Here is a 20483-nt window from a genome sequence, read left to right as displayed (position 1 = left end):
TGGAGAGGTCCCCATCACCTGTAAAATGTGTGCTATTAACTGATACACGTACTATTTGTGAGAATAAAAAACATTTGTTCCAGGAGAAATAGATACATCCAAATACCTTTCAGATAAAAGGGGCAGCAAGCACAAATTTGAAGAAAATGTATTAATTTAAGGTGGACTCAAGCTATGTTGCAAGATGCCTGACATCAGCTTTCAGCTTCTATTTCATTAAAATTTCATTTCACTAAAAATATTTCACCAAAGATAGAAACCTGTTAAACTTGAGAAACTTAGTCATGAGTAAACTTTGGATTCATTTCTACACGTTATAATTAAGAGCAGCTGCTCAACTGCCTATTTATTAACCTATATAAAAGGGGAGGGGACCACACAGATATAACCCATATAAAAGGGGGGGGGAAGCAGATGCAGAGATAATTGCAATTTCCCCTGCCTCTAGGTGCCAGCAATATCCTGCTCCTCTGCTCCATCAAAGTTCTTCAGCCTTAGTGTTTTAAGTTGGCACAGACCAAGCAAAATACAACTTAGCTGAACGTCACTCAAATGTAGTGTTTGAAACTCAGATATATAAGCTAGGTGCCAAATGGCTCCTTCAACTAGGGTTACAGTTGCCAAAACAAAATGCCTAGTTGCCATTTTGAGGCCAGGCAGCTCAAAAGTCGTATTTTTCAATACAACTTTTTGGTTCCTGAAATTCATTCTGACTGTGCAGATAAAATATAACAGAATTCTACAAACAGTCAAGGTCCAAGGATCTCTAAGCACATACCTCCAATACCTCCAGATAGTGGAGGTGCCATCCTGATGCCCAGGTATCTTTGATTGGTCACAAATGGCCAATAGCCAGGTGCAGAATGCGCCTGGCACCTGGTGAATTTTGAACACTGCTCACATGTCACAGAGAGTAGAGCCATTGAAATAAATGAATTTAAGTTACTTAACTCTGCTGATTTCATTGGGTCTACTCCAAGTATAAGTAACATTGGATAAGTGTACAAGCTGACAAATGTAAGTTCTTTCAGTTTTACCCATAGCACCTGGTATTACGTGCCAGCTCTGATGCCTATGTATTTAATTCTCTACCCCTGCCAGTCACCATTATGAACACTTACACATAGCCAACATAATGTGCAGAACTGATGAAAACTGACACTTCAAGCAAGAAATGGTTTAAGAAAAAAGGTATTTTTTATTTTTTTAAAAACTTCCTGAAATTTATTTGTATGAAGTGCACTACACAAATACCTTAAATACATGCATATGTAAGAACTGATGTAGCAACTTATTTGGTGTGCAACCACCTCCCTTACAGTATGTGTAGACTTCCTGGCATTTGTGTGACATTTAAAGCTTAAAATCTGTTGTAGGTTAAGAATCAGTTCCTTAAGTCTTTCAAAGATAATTTGAAAAAGACCTTTTTCCACAGAGCTAAAGAATCAGTAGGCAGATGAGCGAGGAACCTTAATTGATTTTAAAGACTAAACATCTCCCTCTTAGTAATAAATCTATTAGAAATAAGACAGATGCTGTGAAAGGTTTTTTTATTTTTAATGAGGCAGTCGAAGATTTAATCTATGTCCACGCTAACAAGCTCTAGAATGAAAAGCAACCCTAACCCATCTGTGTGCTTTGTTTTGAAAGATGAATAACACTGAAGCTAATGTTAATGCCACAGTATTTGAAGCATAAGCTGCAAAGGCTTCCCTTTCTGACTTTATCACTTAATTGATACAACACTGGTAATCAGTCTTAAAAATACCTTGGGAAACGTCTGATTTTAGCATTATATTAGTCACATTCTATTATTTTTTCTGAGCAAGTTTCTTTCATCGTTAGAGCTGTGGCAAAATATAAAGTTTTGAAACAAAGAGTCTTATGACACTTTAAGTCCAACTTAACGTTATTGGGGGATAAGTTTTCACAAACTAGAGCCCACTTGCTCAGATGCCCCAAGGATTATTTTCAGATATATAAAAACAAAAAGGGTGAACAATGTGATCAAGACGACCATGAAATGGCAAGAGTATTAGTAGGCCCGGAACATTTCTACCCTGAACCCAAACATCTACAAGATAATAACCAACTTATCCTTCAACAGTCACTGTGATAATGTTCTCTTTCTAGCCAAAACATACTAATTACTGTAAGCACCTTTAATGGGAGAGAAAAAACAGAGTTCCAACTAAGTTCAAAATGAATATGATTGAATCTGTTTCATAAACTTGCTGCAATTTTCTGAGATTCTAATTTTTTTATTAACCACAGACAAATATGAAGCCACCGTTTACTGTCACTATATAATCATCAGTACTGTGTCATATTTGTGTGTCTTCATCCATGATTCCTCCACCACCACCCAAAGTTCTAAAAACAATTTAGACATAATTTTCAGTAAAATGACCATCATCTAAAGTAGGCCAATGAGAGAAGGTTGAGCGAGAGAGCTTTCCCTGAAAGTGAATTGAGATTTAAACCAGTGACTTGTGGCTCATAATTAATACCTCTTGGCTGCTGTGCTGCATCAGCTTCCCACCCCTCCCACAATGAACTCTGCACATCTGTAAATATCAGCAAAGTACATTTGAAGTTAGGATAATAATATACTTTTATTTATACACAATATTTTCTATAGAAAGGGATGTTATATTTCATTTTCATATAAGCTGAAGCCCTTGATTTAGGGAGTACAGTACATTACTCAAGGCGACACCTACTGTCTTAAAGTGAATAGTTCATACAGAGAATGCTCATTTATTTTTCTACCGAAAGGAAAAAGGCCACACTGGACCTCCCAGACCTTTGTTTTAGGCTTACTCTCCTACTTATTTTTTATTTGCTTGTAACAAGGCTTTTGAAAGATAGGGTAAGCCCTTTCCTTCAGAGCACATTGTGATTTTAAAGTCATTTGATATGAAGTAAAGCACTTACCTGTTGCACCTATACGTTTCACACAACAGTAAGCAGAAGAGCGTTTTGGAAAGGGCTTATGATTTTTCCGAAAGGGTGAATCATCTTCACGTAGATGCTGTGAATAACCCCTGTTATGCATACTGACATCATCAGGAAAGGCTTGGAGGCAGAGGATACCATGGTAACCAAGCAATGTGCTGAGGGACAGAAGCCTTTAATTGCTTTAACAACTTCCCAGGGCTCTGGCTACTGGGTTTCGATTTGCTAAGTAGGAAATGAAGGTTGTCAGAAATGCAGTGAATGCGACACCAATTTGAGAGAGCTCAATGAATCCTGAATCTATTAATTCAGATGTGACTTTTAACAACAACAAGTGTCATCGCCCAAATCCATTGCTGATATCCTCCTGAAATCTTCAAGTTCTGTGTAACATGCAAGCCAAATAATGATACTGTTGGGGGCAGAAATGTTGTAAGGGTTCCTCAATTGCGTTTTCTATTAGGCCAATCTGTGTTGTTGTTTGCACGCAAACAAGGGAAGGGGGAGTTGTTACTATGTGGAGGGCTTCAAAAACAAAAATGAACTGGACACTGATTTGTGAATAACACGAAAAAGAAAAACTCATTTAGAGGTTGTGCGTTGTAAAGCAGACTGCAAAATGTTATTTATTTGCTTTATTATCATTAATTCAGAGGTCACATGTTAGTAAATTAGGATGCAAAAGACTGTATTTGCTACATTATTATTTATCTTTCCACCTAACTGTTGCCTTGTGTTGTATGGCAATACATCACTTAAAGGACAAAGCTCAAGGTAATGAGGGAGAAATGTGAAATGACATAGTAACATGATCAAGAGGAACCTGTATAGTAAGATTTATGAAGCAAAAATTTCTACAAGATCTCCTGTCAGTCATGTACCACAACAAAGGATTTTTCTTATGCCGAGACTTCCTTTGTTATGCCAAGATTTGAGCCATAGAGTATTTCGGGAATTATATCTGGAGATACCAGCATGTCTTCTTTAAGAAAACATGCACAGGTATGCCCAGTTCTTTTGGAAAAGGTATCTTCTGCAGCTTATTTTTAACATGCAGGAGCATGATTTCAAATCAAAGTCATATTCAGAGCATAAAAAAACCAAACACTATTTTATGAACCATTCCTCTGGTGCCGAAACTGCTCTGTGTTATGATTGCTCATGTATAAATGCATGCAAACAGTAACTAAAGTTTACCACCCAGTCTGGCTGCAAACAGCATACCTATCATATACGGTAGATGCTCTGCAGTTTAACCTCTTGGTGACTGCTCAAATACTGTGCTTAAGGATACCAACCATCTGGCAAGCAGTTTGAGAGAGGCTGGAAAAGGAATACATATACACCCAAGACAGAATTAGATAAAGGCTGAATATATGAACAGGAACACAACCTGGAGGCTGGGTTATCTGAAATGCAGTTCATTAGTGGTAAAGATCCAACACTTTTTGGAACAGATATAGGATATGGTGTGGCAAGCTTGGAAAAGATGGTCAAAAGTATGGAGCATCTTCTGTTAAGACTAAGAGAATGATTGATGCGTTCATTATGGGTATATGAGAGAGAGATCTTTATAGACTTTGGACCGGCAAGACAAATAAGTCTTCATTAAAAATGTGTAACAAATGGAAACACACAAAAGCTGACAGAACTGGTCTTCTGGTTCATAATACCTCCTCTGCCTCTCACACTTATAAAAAGTCAGATATTGAATGAACAGTTGAGAAGTGGGATGAACTTGTCCATCTGTTCCCAGACTTAATTCCCAGTTTAGGAAAAGGCCTCAGATTCATCATTAAAGAGATGGAATAAGTAGTTCCATCTACTAACAGATTTTTTAAAATGGTCTTTGTATAGTTCCTCTCCCTGCCACCACTCTTCAGCTAGCTCACACAATTACTTGATCAATAATGATTCCTAAAATTTGCAACCATGCCAGGACTTCATATATCAGTTCAGATTTGATAAAGTTAAACTAAAATACAAAATCAGCAAGTTAGCTCCTTGTTAGGTAAAGGTACAGGGACCACTGACCATTAGGTCCAGTTGTGGTGGACTCTGGGGTTGCGGCGCTCATCTCGCTTTATTGGCTGAGGGAGCCGGCGTACAGCTTCCGGGTCATGTAGCCACCATGACTAAGCCGCTTCTGGTGAACCAGAGCAGCACACGGAAACGCCATTTACCTTCCTGCCAGAGCGGTACCTATTTATCTACTTGCACTTTGACGTCCTTTCAAACTGCTAGGTTGACAGGAGCAGGGACCGAGCAACGGGAGCTCACCCCATCGCGGGGATTCGAACTGCCGGCCTTCTGATCGGCAAGTCCTAGGCTCTGTGGTTTAACCGACAGCGCCACCCGCATCAGTTCTGTGTTAGAAACACTAAAATTAGCCAGTGGTCATGGAGGATTCCTCTTCCTTGAGTAGAAAAACTGTCCACTATTGCATGACCAACATTTTACATTGTTACAAATACTGCTGTCATTTTACGTAAGCAACGGATTTATCAAAGCTTTTGAAACTTAAATATATATTATACATTAACCAGAAGGAACAACAGATGCAAACACATATGTTATTTATTAAACAAATTCTTTTTCATGACCAGCAAAGAGTACATTTTCTTTCATCTTACAAGATGTTAGACAATAGAATCTTATATAGAGAGATGACCATCTGGGCTGTGAGTCCTGGCAAACCTGCTCTCTGCCTTGCAGGCTTTTCCCACCACCTGAGGGGGCAGGTCCCTGCCTGACTCCAGTTACAAAAGCTGAGGCTGCTGAACAAACGCTTGGGCTGGGGTATGGGGGGGCAGTGGGGGGGGCATGCATTTGCTGCTGTTTATCTTTAGTTTTATATTTGTTGTGTACTTTTTGATCTTTTATTTATTATGACTACTTTTGTTACGTTGTAATTATGTATTTTTTCCATGTTGAAAAATGCCTTGAGCATGGTTTGAACTATAGAAAGGTGCCATACAAATACAATTGTGTAATAGTCAGAGACACTAAGTACCTATTTAGTTCCAACTCTATAGCTGCTGCAGCAGCATTCCATAACTTCAGCCACAAGTCAGTAGCACGGCTGTTTAATTGGATCAATTATGCTCTCTATAAATTGACTACAATAGTTACTGTAATAAGCAGCTCTCTCTCTATATATTACCGATAATTAGCTACTTTTTCTTTCTCCCAAAAGAATTTTAAGTGGAAAGATTACATCAAACTAACGCAGGGAATGATTTTTTTTAAAGAATCTATCCATTTCAATAGCAATCATAAGTCACCCAAACTTGTGTTTAGAACATATATCTCAACAACTCTTTGTGGAGAAGTGTAAAATCAGAAGGTGCTACAATAGTCATTGTCATTGTTTTATTATTTTGAACCTTAAGGGATATGCAAGAACAGGCTTATTGACAACTGGTTGGTTAGATTTTGAATGTTAAACCTTCAACAGAATAAGGCAACATTTGGGAGAAAGGAAATTGGTGTTTTTTTGGAATGTGTGTATTTCATTACAGTTGCTTCTGATATATGCATATACTTTGCACTGATAGGAAAACTAGCTGTCATCTGCAAGCTCATGTTAGTTTTAAGTTGACCCTTTGGTACTGATAAAAGCTACAGATCAAAGTGTGTCTTCTCTTCCTTTAACTTCTTGATGTCAATCTCTGTTTGATAATGAAAAACAGCTATAATTTCCTCCAAACTATAAAACATTAAAGCAACTAAACCACACAGAGAAGTGATCTTTAATACTATACCAATGGTCAAAATTATACAAACAGAAAACACCCCATTGACTACCCTAGTCAGAATTACTGAGACTGTTGCCACTTGGTGACCAATGTCTTTCAAACATTGTGCTGCAGGTTTTGATAAGGATCCAAATGACTGGGATGCACATTATGACAGCTTCTCACAAGCTACTGCAAAGAGGTGTCCTCTTACTTGCCTTGGGCAAAAGCAGCTTTGGAGACAACAGATCGAAAATGAACTGCTCCATTGCAGGGTGAGAGACCAACTGAAGCAGTGGCTGGGCAATTTGCTTGCAAACACCAATCTAGGTGAGAGATGAGAGAACTTGCGCTTGGACGTGATGTCCAGTCATAGGTCACCAGCAAAAAGTGCTTACTCCTTTCTTTTAGAGGGGAATGTGGAGGGGAAGGGGTGGTTGATTATAGTGTTTTATAAAGCTAACATGCAAATCATCCCCAGTTGCACATAAACATGGGCATGGATCGTTCCAACATTATGAATTTCAGACCAGAAGTGGCCATAAATGGTATCCTGCAAATGAATATTCTAAGTCCTCAAAAGTAACAAGCTGTTCTTATTAAGTCCTCAAATATAAATAAAGCAGCTTCATTCTTAAAGAACAGTACCTTCCAAGGAGCACATAGATAATGCTTTGACGCAAGAACAAAGAATAAAAGTTCTAGCTTTACGTATGAGCTAATCTAAAAACTAAATGCTAATCACATGCTATTAGAAGACAGGTTGGCAAGCAGTGACAGTATTGTTATTGCATTAATAGTCCCAAATGCATAAACCAGAATAAAGAAAGAGTTGTGTGCTCAAGCATGTGTATGCGCGCACACTCCCCCAGCCCAGCTTGTTTTATGATTCTCTGATATAAATTAACAATACATATTACCATAGATAGGAATTAATGAGTTTTCAGTATTGTGCAATTAACTTTAATTGGGAAAATTATATATTCCTGTTTTGGTAGCCAACTGGAAAGATGAATATGCATGCTTTTCATAAGTAAGAGCAAATACACTGGTTTTGGTACAGAGATATGAATTAACTTATGACTCACTCTTTTAAAAATTGCATATAATTAATTAGCATGCTACACAAAACAGAGTATACAAGACTTTAGTTTTCTACCCTCTATGCAGCCAAATAGGTATTCCTAAGAACACTAAGAGCTACAACCACTAGACCAAGAAAGCCAACAAGTATAAAACACTTGTGACAAAAAGTACTTGCTGAACGAGCTATTAGCCAAAGGTTTAGGAAGCTGCTGTATCATATGCAAGTCCCTTAAAACATGTATTTATTCCATATATTTTCCTATAGTGCTTTCAAGACTATATAGGCTTCTCAAGGCAGCTTATATTAACATAGACCTATGTAAAATGTTACCAGTCTTTATCCCAAGCTTTAAAAGGCGGGCAAAGTTACCATTTATTTTACAACTTACAAACTCTTTAACACATGCAATTCACAAGCTTTATTTCAGCCTTTCAAAATGCATGCAGACAGTTTCGCCCCTCAACACTACCAGCCTAGAACAACAACATGGTTCGCTAGAAGCCTCCAATATCCAAAATTCATGAAAGTCCTCCCCCCAAAAATCATATACTTAGGTCCAAACAGCATAATGCTAAGGTAGAATTTACTTATAATAATCCAAATCTGCAATTTCAAGCAGGTATCTTGCCTAGCTCTAACCTGGGACCAGACAAGGAGTCCTCAGAGAATGAAACAGTTACCGCAGAGGTCAAGGACTTTGAGGAGCAAGCAGGGAACCCATGCTGAGGATCCCCTTCAAGAGCCCTCCAGGAGTTGAAGAACCCTTGGAGTTGTCAGAGGAGCAGGTAGAGCCACCCTGTCCCCAAGGTCAATGTTAAAGAGCAACAACATAGCATGCTTCGATGGATCCAGAGAAGTTGCACAGCTCATGAGTAAGAGAACACCTGATGAGTAAGGAATCTGAAACATTTTCACTACCAGCAGCTGGGTCAAGGGATGGTCTAGAAGGCCACAGTATAAGGTATCCTTCTTGAACTTTCAGTTGGTGGAAACCATATCAATTTCTGGCTCCTGGTGCTAGGGCCTCCTCCTCCTTGCTGTGCTGTATCTAACCTGAACTTCCTAGGTCACATTGGCTAACCTCTGTTGCCTGACCTTCTCTATGGATCACATTTTGGACCTAGAATGTTTATCTGTGCTTTATTTTTGTTTATTTGGACTGTGTTGCACCTGTAAACCTGCCACAGCTGGAGAGTATTTTTCTAAGAGGGTTATATATCTGAAGACTGAGAACTCAGCTCTAGAGGGCACCTACTAGAGTTTGATAATAGCAAGATTGCAGGGGACAGTGCTGCTCAAGTGTCTGTTCAAGCAGCACAAGTAATATACTGTGAGGAAGTCGCACCTCTTTAATGAGGTACCAACTTGCTTGTAACACAATCCAGAAATAGAACTGTAACTGGATTATCACTGAAGATGAGGTGCAGACTGTACCACGTGTTCCTTAAATGTCCCGGGATAAATTCTAGGGCAGAACCTCTATGGACATCTGAACATATTCTCAACTCTTGTTGTGATGCTGTTTATATTTCTGTTTCTTTTAAAATGGAAACTGCAAATCAGGTTATTAAAGTATAGGTGCAGAACTGGCCAAAACTAACAAAATGAATTTCAACAGGGACAGACAGGAAGAATCAGCTGCACAAATATAAGATGGGGGACAGCTGGCTTGCCAGTAGTAGGTGTGAAAAGGATCTAGGGGGTCTTAGTAGACTACATGCTTAACATGAGTGTGATAGTGTGATGCAGCAGCAACAAAAAAAAGCTAACGCTATTCTAAGTTGCATCAACAGAAGTATAGTGTTCAAATCAGGGAAGTCCCAGTCTCAGTCTATTTGGCTTTGGTCAGACCACATCTGGAGTACTACATCCAGTTCTGGGCACCACAATCTAAGAAGAATATTGACATGCTAGAATGTGTGCAAAGGAAGGAGACCAAGATGATAAAGGTCTAGAAACCAAGCCTTATGAGGAGCAGTTGAGGAAATGTGGTATGCTTAGCCTAGTACAGAGGGACTGAGAGAAGATATGAAAGTCAACTTCAAATATCTTAAGAGCTGTCACATGGAGAATGGAGCAAGCTTTTTTTCTCCTGCTCCAGAGGCTAGGACTTAAACCAATGAATTCAAGTTACAAGAAAGGAGATTCCGACTAAACATCAGGAAGCCCTTTCTGACAGTAAGAACTGTTTGGCAGTGGAACAGACTCCCATAAGAGGTGGTGGACTCTCCTTTCTTGGAAGTTTTTAAACAGAGGTTGGATGGCCATCTGTCATGTATGACCTAGTTGAGATTCCTGCATTGCAGGGGTTTGGACCAGATGAGCCTCAGAGTCCCTTCCAACTCTAAATTCTACCATTTGATGATTTTATGATTCTAAGAACAAATGCACAGATATATCCACTTCAATTTTACTAAAATAAGTAAACTGCTGCAGAGGCAACAGTACTAACTAGTCTCAGATATTTTCTAAGCAGCTAAGGATATTTGAATAAAGAAGCAACATTGCTGCATAGCATTGGTATCAACCCAAAAGTGTTTTCTGACATTTGGAGTGAATTTTCTTGGAGTGAATTTCAGAAACAGCAGGAAGAAGGCTTCAGGCAAAACCTTATCTCAACTTTTCTCTATTAATACCCACAAAGTCAGTATAATCTGCATATGCTGTATCTGGCAGGCATTCTATGCCCTGTTGCACATAGTTAAAAGTAAGCCAAAGTGCCAGTTCTCAATTTTACTCAGTAGGAATGCAAGCATAATGTATGTGCCCTGTCTTTCTTTCCATCTCCAGCAGTTTCCAGGACTGAGCTTTGAAGTTGCTCTAACAGATTTGGCACCTCCAGTATGGAAGTAAGCATTCAAAACAGCATTCTCCCATACATGCCCATTGTTATTAAGAATAGAACACAAGTGAAATTATTCACTTTAGTACTGGGAAGAAATTACTCTATTTACATGAAAGATCTCTTTAAACATTCATCAAATGCAAACTATGAATGTTAAGATCATGACCCTACTTTTAATTACAGCCATGAGGTAAGAGTTACATTCCTCCTGAAGCCAACTAACTGTCAGCAAGTCCCAAATGGCTGCTCAGATGCAATTTTCAGCCACTTCTTCACATTAGGCCAGAGGTGAAGAATCTCTAAGCCAGCACACTTCTGTCCAGAACCTTTTGGCCAAGCCACACCCAACTGCCCTTCAACCGATGCCGTGCATGATGTCAGGTGTGAGGCTGATAAAGACATGGCCAGGCCAAAAGGAGTTTTGCAAGCACCCCCAAAGGCCCTTGCACAGTACTTTACAAGCCCTGACAATCAGCTGCTCATCACGGTTTGTAAAATGGGATGCCATTGCCTACACAGTTTGACTTCCAAGCACATAGGCAAAACTGGGTAATCCAACATCATTGCCATGTTATGTGAGTTACAGGTGGGCAGTCCTGAGGGGAAGGAGGGTCCGTGTATGTAGAAGATAAAGATCAGGCCTGCTGACCAGGTCGCCTTCCTGACGCTAGGCCTTCATATGCACCCCACACTGTGTTCCTTGCTGGCCCCAATCTACAACGTCCTCCAGTACTGTTGCCTGGCTGGAATATAACCACAGGGGCAGATTTTAGTAATATGGCACCCTGAGTGAGGATATTTGGCACGCACACACACTGCCTATATATTTCTTATTTTCATAATGATTCATTTTATTTTTATTTTTACTTTGCAAGGTGTGAGGAAATTTTGCAGAAATCTCTGGTTTTTGTGGGGGTGGGATGCAGCCCATTGTACACATCACTCATCATTTGGTCCCCAGAAGGTTGCTCACTAGGAAATGCAGCATTTGGTCCAAAAAATGGACCCCCAGCCTACGTTAATAAAAACAGTAACCTCAAGAATTGCATCAACAACAGCAAAACACCAGCCATACATGGGTGACGATAACTCATCACAATTAAACAAATGCCTGGGGAAAAGTGTATGGTCTTAATCTGACGTAACCCTGCTGATTTTTAATGCACAATATATTACAACAAACTATGTTAACATGAGAAATGTGGTAAATGCAACTAAGAATACACCGCCCTTCAATTCAATAATGCCTGAGGCATTTTGAAATAAATATATAACACACTAGAAAATACCAAGCTACTGAATAATCAGAGTAAAAGCAAGAGTAAAATCAAATGAGTGGACTCTTTATAAAGTTTGTGAAAATAAAAAGGTCCCTTTCTACTAAAATGTACTAGGAAATATGCACAATCTCATCCTTATACATGAAAATGAGCAAATTTAAAGATACATTGATTCAAATTTGTCGGGATCATCTTGAGCCCAATAAAGGTTTGTAGGGGCTGGATCTGACCCACACTGTGAGTTAGCTACTACTTCTCTATAGGTACAGATAAAAAGATAGAAGATACAATGGGGGGGCATTCTGTCACTACTCTTGAGTTATTTGAATAAAGAGTGAAACAAAATATATAATGTATGTATCTGATCAAACAGTACTGGAACAGCCACCTGCCCAGCAATTGTCTAGGTTGGAGAATCTCAATTATTCACAAACAGGTTTAACAGCTGAAATGCTTTCATTATGCTAATGCCATTATTATTTTGTTGTTGTTGTTCTTCCCTTAAGTACAGACCATTTTGTCTGCTCCCTCTACCAAAGGAAACTAGCATTTTTCACAATACAGTTTCAAAATTTATTCCACCCCCGTGTTAACAGAAAATGGCATATGACTAGATGGTCAGCTTTTTAAGCAGCTGCTTGGAAGACCCTGCCCCCATTGTTAGAAACTCATGATATATAAGCTAGGTGCCAAATGGCTCCTTCAACCAGGGTTAAAGTTCCCAAAACAAAATGGCTAGTTGCCATTTTGGGGCCAGGCAGCTCAAAAGTCGTATTTTTCAATACGACTTTTTGGTTCCTGAAATTCATTCTGATTGTGCAGATAAAATATAACAGATAAAATTCTACAGGCTGTGTTTCTAGTGTCCAAAATCAGGCAAGATCCAAGGATCCCCAGGCATGCACCCCTAGATGGTGGAGATGCCAGGTGTCATCCTGGCACCCAGGCATCTTCACTTAGTTACAAGTGGCTGATAACCAGGTACAAAATGCCCCTCGCGCCTGGCAAATTTCAAACGTTACCCAAAACGGTGATGACTTAAGCAGCCTGCTCAAGGGATCTGACCTTTCCAAAAGTTTCTTAACTGGAATGGAAAACAAAAAGCTCCTCACTCTAGACTAGGGTTTCTCACCTGTGACCCTGCAGTTATTGCTGGACTTCCAACTCCCAACCAACCCAGCCAGCACAGCTGATGGTAAGGGATGCCAAGGGCTGAAGTCCAACAACATCTGTGGAACCACAAGTTGGGCATTCGTGTTCTATACTTAGCAACTTCCAGAATTTAATACAAATATAGACAGTCATTTTCTTCCTCAGAGCAACATGCAGAGATCAGTGGGAAGCAAGCCACATGCAGGTGGTTTAACCAGAATTGACAGTGAGAATGGCCATACACATGCACCACCATGTAAAACCATGTTCCCTCCAGCCTTCCCAAAAGCGATTCTGATGGGAGTACAGAGTACAGAGTGCAGCAACAGTCTATATATGCATCACTGTGTACAAGGATCATGAAACAGGTTATTAGTATTTGTTTGGGAAACACAAACTGTAGAGAAAATTTAGAAGGATAGCCAGAGTTGAAAAACAGTTGAGAAACAGCAAAATACTTATCCTACAAGGCCAACAAGTATGTGCTTAGTCATTATGATCACATCCCAATATTAGCAGAAGAGATATATAATCTCAATAGACAAATACTGCAGTTAAAGCAAAATTCTGAAGATTAGTGTCTGCTCCTGAATATAGCACAATACCCACATGAATTTTATTGCTTGTAAACACTGGTCCCAGTAACACACAAGTAATTTTTCCTTGTCAAGAACCAGCCTTCCATTTTGAAGCTGACTTGAGATACAATATCTAACAAATACTAAGCATTCATAGTTAAGAAAAAAGAAATGTACAATTACAGATTTACTTGGTCATAAGGCAATATGGTCCACCATTGAAGCATCCAGACAAATATCAAGACAGGTTCAAGAGATGTGGGAGATCCCCTACTTGATTTTTTTTATTTGCTGGATATCACGAAATATTCAACTAACAGGGTTATACCTTTGTAGGAGTAAACCTTAAGCCACAGGCCTGTACTGTGCACCCCTGCCTTGAAGGACCACATCTCCCAATATGAACTGACCCGGACCCTGCACTCATTATTTGAGGTCCTTCTTCATGTGCCTCTTCCGCAAGAGGTTCAAAGCGTGGCAACACAAGAATTGGCCTTTTCTGTGTAGGCTCTCCATTTGTGAAACGCTTGTCTGATGTGTTACATAGCTTTAGGCGCCAGGCAAAACCATTCCTCTTCTCCCAGGCCTTTGTTTAATTAGCCAACCTATGGCCTTTTAAACTGGGAGTTGGGGGAGATTGTTTTGTTTATCATGTTATGTATTTTTATACTGTAAACCGCCCTGTCAGGGATGGCTGGAGTCGTAGTCCAGCAACATCCAGAGGGTTATAAATTTCTTCAAGGAAAAGCAGTACAAATAAAGTTGTTGTGTAAACTGGCAAGAGAACACAATAGCTGCTTTTACAAATAGTCCTGCAAAGTTTTAAACATGTATTGGAAAACAAACTATGCACAGAAACTGCTTCCAGCAAGAAATGCCATCTATATTATACTAAAGAGTTTATAGTAAAAAAAGTTTTATTATAAGTAGTTTATAATAATAATAAGAAGAAGAAGAAGAAGAAGAAGAAGAAGAAGAAGAATATCCATATATTGTTTCAATGGTTGGTTTGCTTTACTTTTATTCCATCTTTCGTTGTATTAACATGTTGTATTAACATGCTGTTCAATAGGCTGCTCACTGCTTTGGAGGCCTAGGAGGCCTAAAAAAGCAATATATAAATATATCATATCATTAAACCTAACAACAGCAAGGATATTCTTGCCATAAAGTTGTGATTTCATGCAAAGCTATGATTAGCCTAACATGGTAATAGCCGCAAGAAAGAGATAAAACTAGAAATCGTCAACTGAGGAGGGGCGACTAACGGGTTCAGGGATTTGCTTCCACATGACAGCAGACTGGTACACAAGCAACAAAGGTTTGATAAAAAGGTAGGGTGAGCTGAAGATTTAAAAATCTAATCTAAAATTTGGCAAAGGATAAAGAAGTCTGATGCACTTTAGAACAAAGCTAGTAAGATTTTTGAGAAATCCATATCCGGTGCTGCTTTCCATAGTCTCAGCACCAGAATTGCAGAGTCAAGTGAGATTTTGATACAGAACCACATACGGCACATATTCTGTATTAAACACTAATACTTGCAACTTTGGAGGTTTTTTAAAAAGTCAAACTTCAGACTCTCAAAGGATTCAGATGTTCAATATACTAGATTTTTAAAACATGAGACCAGTCTAGTTTTGTTACCACTTGACCTCCTAGTATGTCAATATAACATGTGAGGGGAGTTCCTTTGTAGAACATAGCTTCACACACATTCATCCCATGCATATTTTAAGGTACTGGATGCATGTTGAGCAACTCCGTTAGCCATATAAAATGGAACTTGACAAGAGCTCCAGGGGTTGAAAGATAACTGCCTCTCCACCTGTCTGGAGCATGTAATATTTAAGTCACAGCATTTCTTCTTGTAAGTACTTTCCCCGTCCTCAAACTGACATCAGATTGGCAGAAATAATCAGATGCTGCAAGGCTGACAGCTGACTGAAGTTGTACACCCTTGCACATCAGAAGCAAGAACACTACCCCAGGGCAAGCAAAGACTAGCAACAATGCCAGGCCAGCAACAGATTTACACAGCTGGATACCTACACAGATCACTCCACTCTCTAATTATTGCCTTACCTTTTGTTTTAGAGACAGTAAAATATTCAGTAAACTGAAGAAAACCAAATCATACTTATTGTGCATAAAGCACTTAGCAGTCACATTTGTTCCATAGGATGAGAAACAGCAAAATATGGTAAAACACTTTTTATGAGACCTAAAAGCCTAGCAATCAGCAACTGACAGCCTTGGGCCAAAACTAGTCCCAAATGCTAATACAGTGGTACCTCAGGTTATGAACTTACTTCATTCTGGAGGTCTGTTCTTAACCCAAAACTGTTCTTAACCTGAGGTGTGCTTTCACTAACGGGGCCTCCCGCCACACGATTTCCATTCTCATCCTGGGGCAAAGTTCTCAACCCAAGGTACTATTTCCAGGTTAGCAGAGTTTGTAACCCCAAGCGCTTGTATCCCGAGGTACCACTGTACTGAGGAAGAAGGGGAATGGAGGAAGCAGCTGTTGGTAACAGAGCTTGCTGGCAGAATCTTAAGAGGAAAGACTGGTGCCTCCTTAAAGTCTCCTTCCAGCAAAACTAGCTGATGACTAAGGAATGAGTTGTTTGAAATATTGCTGCCTTTCTAGTTACATACTGTTCTGAGCAGACCTAATTGTTCACATAACAGAGCAGGTTAAATTAGGGTGTCACAATAATTCAGTCAGGGATGCATAACAATACAAGCACCTGTTCATTGTTAAAGGATGAGCTCAACTGAGGCGGGTACAGTAGGGCCTCCTTGACTAGCCCTGCACCGGCTCGCAATTCAACCCTCCTCAATCTATTAAGGCATCTTCATTTCCTCAAGGACTCAAAGTTAGGGGGAAAGATGAGCAGGCAGAAAAGGCCTCCCTAAAGTCTGGAAGTAGCTGGCAGATGTTATGGCTGCAAATGTACTTCAGTTCCTGCAATGGACCCATCTGGATTGTATCCCAACCCACAAGCCTTAGGAAGAAGAAGAAGAAAATTATACTCTTCATGTCACTTGCATTTGGCTGTTTCAATTTCCCTCCCCCCCCCCCCGCTGCTGGTATATCCCCCTGCTCCCCAATATGAGCCTATTTTGACTTTCTTAAGGCTTAAGAGAGGGAGGGGATAGCAGGAAAGGAAGCTGCACTCTCTCCCTATCCTAGTTAGTCTCTCTTTGCATCCCGGATGGTGGTGGAGTAAATTGGTAAAGCTCACAAAACCATGAGGATTTTCTGAACATGCCTAGCCACCAAAAACTTCCCTCAGTGAGGATTTTCTGAACATGCCTAGCCACCAAAAGCTTCCCTCAGTGTTTTCTGAATACTCTTAGGCTATACTCACCAAATCCCAACGGGATTGTGAGACAATCAGAGTAGTGCTTGGCCATCCTGAGATTAAATTACTTTACAATAATTAAACCAGGCATGTGGAACTTGCAGCCCTCCATATGCTATTAAAACTCCAATCCCATCTGTGCCAAACAGGTATAAATGCAGCTGTAGTCCAACATCTGGAAGGCCACAGGTTCCAAATACCTGAAATAAACCTTTCAAAAATGAATCTAATTGCTCAGAATACAGAAGCCTTCAGAGCTAAAACTTCCAGACAGAAAATGTGCAGCAAATGAAGATTTAATGACCTCAGAATTAGGCACTTCATTCTTAGTTTTGTTCCGATGTCAGAGAGGTCTTGCAGAGCTGGGCACAGTTAAGGTATAATGAAACAACTGTGTAATATCTATATTATATTTGCTTTCAAACTAAAGTTCCTTAACACAGTCTGTTTTAAAGTGTGTGTTGTGGAATGCAGATTTTATAAGACTGTGGCACTCAGTTCTAAGCGTTTAATACCAAACAGAAGTCTTATAGACCTATTAGCACATATTTATGAAAATACTAGCATGGCCTAAGAGAATCTGCTTAAACTCAAGGTGACCTGCTTAGCCAATAGGTTGAATTCATCATCTTGATTAACAGGGATGCTAATAATGCTAGCCAAAGTCAATGGTAAGGGTGTATATTATATTATGCAAACTATCAGCTTAAAAAAAGTCATAGATAAGAAGCTAGGATTCCAGTTTAGAATGCCAAGCCCAAAACAAAAAACACCCAAGTATTAGAAAAACTGTAGCAGACCATAGTAAAACTAATTGAATTTGATGAAATTTTATGCTAACCACCACCAATGGGCACAAAATCTTTGTCAAAGAAAGAGTATTCCTAGAGAATAAGTTACATATCAAGGGGTCCAAAATGGTTGTCTGTGCTTCTAATAAAATCAAGAAGGGCAATCAGCGGGTTCCTGCCCCCACCTTCCCAGGAAACCCCTTACGAGAAACAGGGAGGGAGTGCTCAGATGCAATAACCAAGAATGCCTTCCTATCCACCTTCCTATTAGCACAGATGTAGAAAAAGATCTGCATGCTCTAGTTAGTTTGGTTGCTCTGAAGCACAGTGCACTAGGCACCTCTCCTCCAAGTAGCCAAATAATTGCTCAGTGAGGAAAGCATTGTGGGGCATTTGCTAGTCCAAGCTATGGCAAGACATACTGAATAATGAACTCTCAGTTTTCCTCCCAGTCTTGGAGCTGAGAGAAGACAGGGACTGATGTCCAAACATTGGGAGGATGAGGCTCCCCCTCCAACCTCTACAGCTTCCAACTTGGAAAGAAGACTGGTTACTTGTAATGCTCACACAAGGGTGGTAGGATACTCTCCGTGACTTTATGCTGGTTAGTAACAAATTTAATATACAGATAATTAAACCTTTATGAAACATATGGCATTACTCAGAATAGGAGAACTCTGAAATACTTCAAATGTACTGTTTCCAAAGAAAGGAAGAGAAGTTGAGCTATGGCAATTCTTGGTGGACAGCACCCACCGGAGTTCAGGAAAGCATTGTAAATTCAAAAGTAGATCTGCCAGAATCAGCTAATGAGTCAGATAACATTTCTTCTCAGTGAAAGGCTGCAGGCTTTCCAAGCAGTCTATTACTCCCTCTGCCTTGCAGCTTACTAACTGTACTTCTCCTGCTCATGCCAGAGCAACGGTTCAGAGGAGAAGGCAAACAGGCACATAAAACACACAAGACCCAGATTATGTAGGCAAATGGCCCACCAAATACAGTTGCTATCTGAAAGATGTATCATGGTCTGCCAAACAGATTCATAGTTAATGGAGGAGCAGCATTATATGACCAGTAATTTCATGTTAAAATGCTTTAGATTGCAAATGAGAATAGATAGATTTGTTGTTATACTCTCCCTGAGGAAGTTTATTTTTGTGAAAGGTGTGCAGAGATTTAAGAATAACATGTTGCCATTTTCGGCAATCCTGGATTATTATTTCCTGTTGTATGCTAGCGCTGTTGCCTCTTTTTTGCTCTACATGAACTGAGCGAGATAATGTCCCAGCATGAACGAACAAACAATAAAGAGCTCCCATGACAACTTGGATTTGGAAATGTCTCAAGAAAGGCAGAAAATGCCCAGTCCACAGCAAAGCTGTGCTGAGCACATTATTCAAGTCTTCTGAATACCTTTCTCCCCAAACACTTATTTAGGATCCAAAAACCACAAAAGCCTATTGCTCTACTCCTTTTAGTGCAGCCAGCTGACCAATTCCAATATTCCACATTTAAGACTTATAATTCCCAGGTACCTTACTCTCTACCAGTCCACTGTCCCAACTGATAGGTTCATAGGTTCACACCTGACTCATAATAAATTCTGAAATATCATCAGCTTTCCTGTGAATCTCCTTCCATTCCCCTCAGTACTAAGTCAATGCTGGCAAACTGGACATCAAAGCAGCCCAATCAGTGGTAAGGCAATCACATTCATAACCATTCTGATAATTGCTTCATACAAAGCAGCTACCCATATGGAATATGGTTCAGGTTTTGTGGTAAGTTTTGACATTTTGGAAGTAATGTAAGTTTTACCACTACCAGAACTTTCATCTGTCTATATTCTATAGTGATGTACTCTATAGTGCTTTGGAAAGTGTAAGAGAATAGGTTCCTGCCCAATGAGTTTACAGTGTATAATTCAATACAGGAGAAAACACAGGTAAAGAGGAAAATGGAAGTACGAGTGAACAGAGGAGAATACATGTTTATTCCAGTTCCAGAAACTATCCAATTCTACTACAGTTTCCCACTAATTAGCCAGATTTATTTTATGGTACCTATTTAATCTTACTCAAAGATTTATAATCTCTGAGATTAAAAATAAATAAATCTGTGGGTCATATAAAACCAGAACAAATCACCCTAATCTTAAGTGCTCCAAGAGGTCAACATGAACACTAAACACTAATATATATGCTTAATATTGATGAGCACTACTTATCAAAGAGGAACCATATATTCACCATTCTTCCTGAAACCATAACTTATATTGAGAAGTTACTATTTCAGTAGTGCAGTGAAATTCGTGAAGTTGTATTCTAAAACATTCCATAGAACTTTGATAAAAATGAGTAAAATCTTGCCCTATTATCAGTAACTGTTAGCAAGCCTGTGACTTCTCTACTCTTCTGCAACCTGTGAAAATGGGGGGGGGGCAGAGAGAGAGAGAGAGAGAGAGAGAGAGAGAGAGAGAGAGAGAGAGAAGAGACTAGCACCTTGTGTGAGAAAGAAGCTAATTTTGAAGGTAGTATAAATTCCTGTTATTCTCCAATTCTAAAACACTTTTAAGTTCAATTAGTCTAGGAGTAGGTAATGTTCAGTCCAGGAGATTAATATGAGTCAATATTGCTTAGGCCTCAATCCTAACCCTTCAGTATGAGTAAGCCTCTTTGACTTCAATG

The 20483-nt window shown here is 39.5% G+C and overlaps 1 protein-coding gene across 8 annotated transcripts in view; it reads right to left on the bottom strand.

Annotated features, from left to right (window-relative positions):
* The window catches only part of PAM (peptidylglycine alpha-amidating monooxygenase), a 119809-nt gene that overhangs the window by 96726 nt on the left and 2600 nt on the right, over positions 1-20483 (bottom strand). The window contains exon 1 of one of the 8 annotated variants that reach the window (XM_053408348.1): positions 2938-3032. The exons of the other annotated variants lie outside the window; for them this stretch is intronic. The gene's annotated coding sequence lies outside the window, so the exon portion shown is untranslated. Of the gene's footprint in view, positions 1-2937; positions 3033-20483 lie in introns of those variants that run through there. 8 annotated transcript variants of the gene reach the window in all.

Source organism: Podarcis raffonei, chromosome 11 (genome assembly GCF_027172205.1).
Source record: "Podarcis raffonei isolate rPodRaf1 chromosome 11, rPodRaf1.pri, whole genome shotgun sequence".
NCBI classification, from domain to species: domain Eukaryota; kingdom Metazoa; phylum Chordata; class Lepidosauria; order Squamata; family Lacertidae; genus Podarcis; species Podarcis raffonei.
The sequence above is the reverse complement of the archived record's forward strand: the minus strand, read 5'-3'. Positions and strand labels throughout refer to the sequence as shown.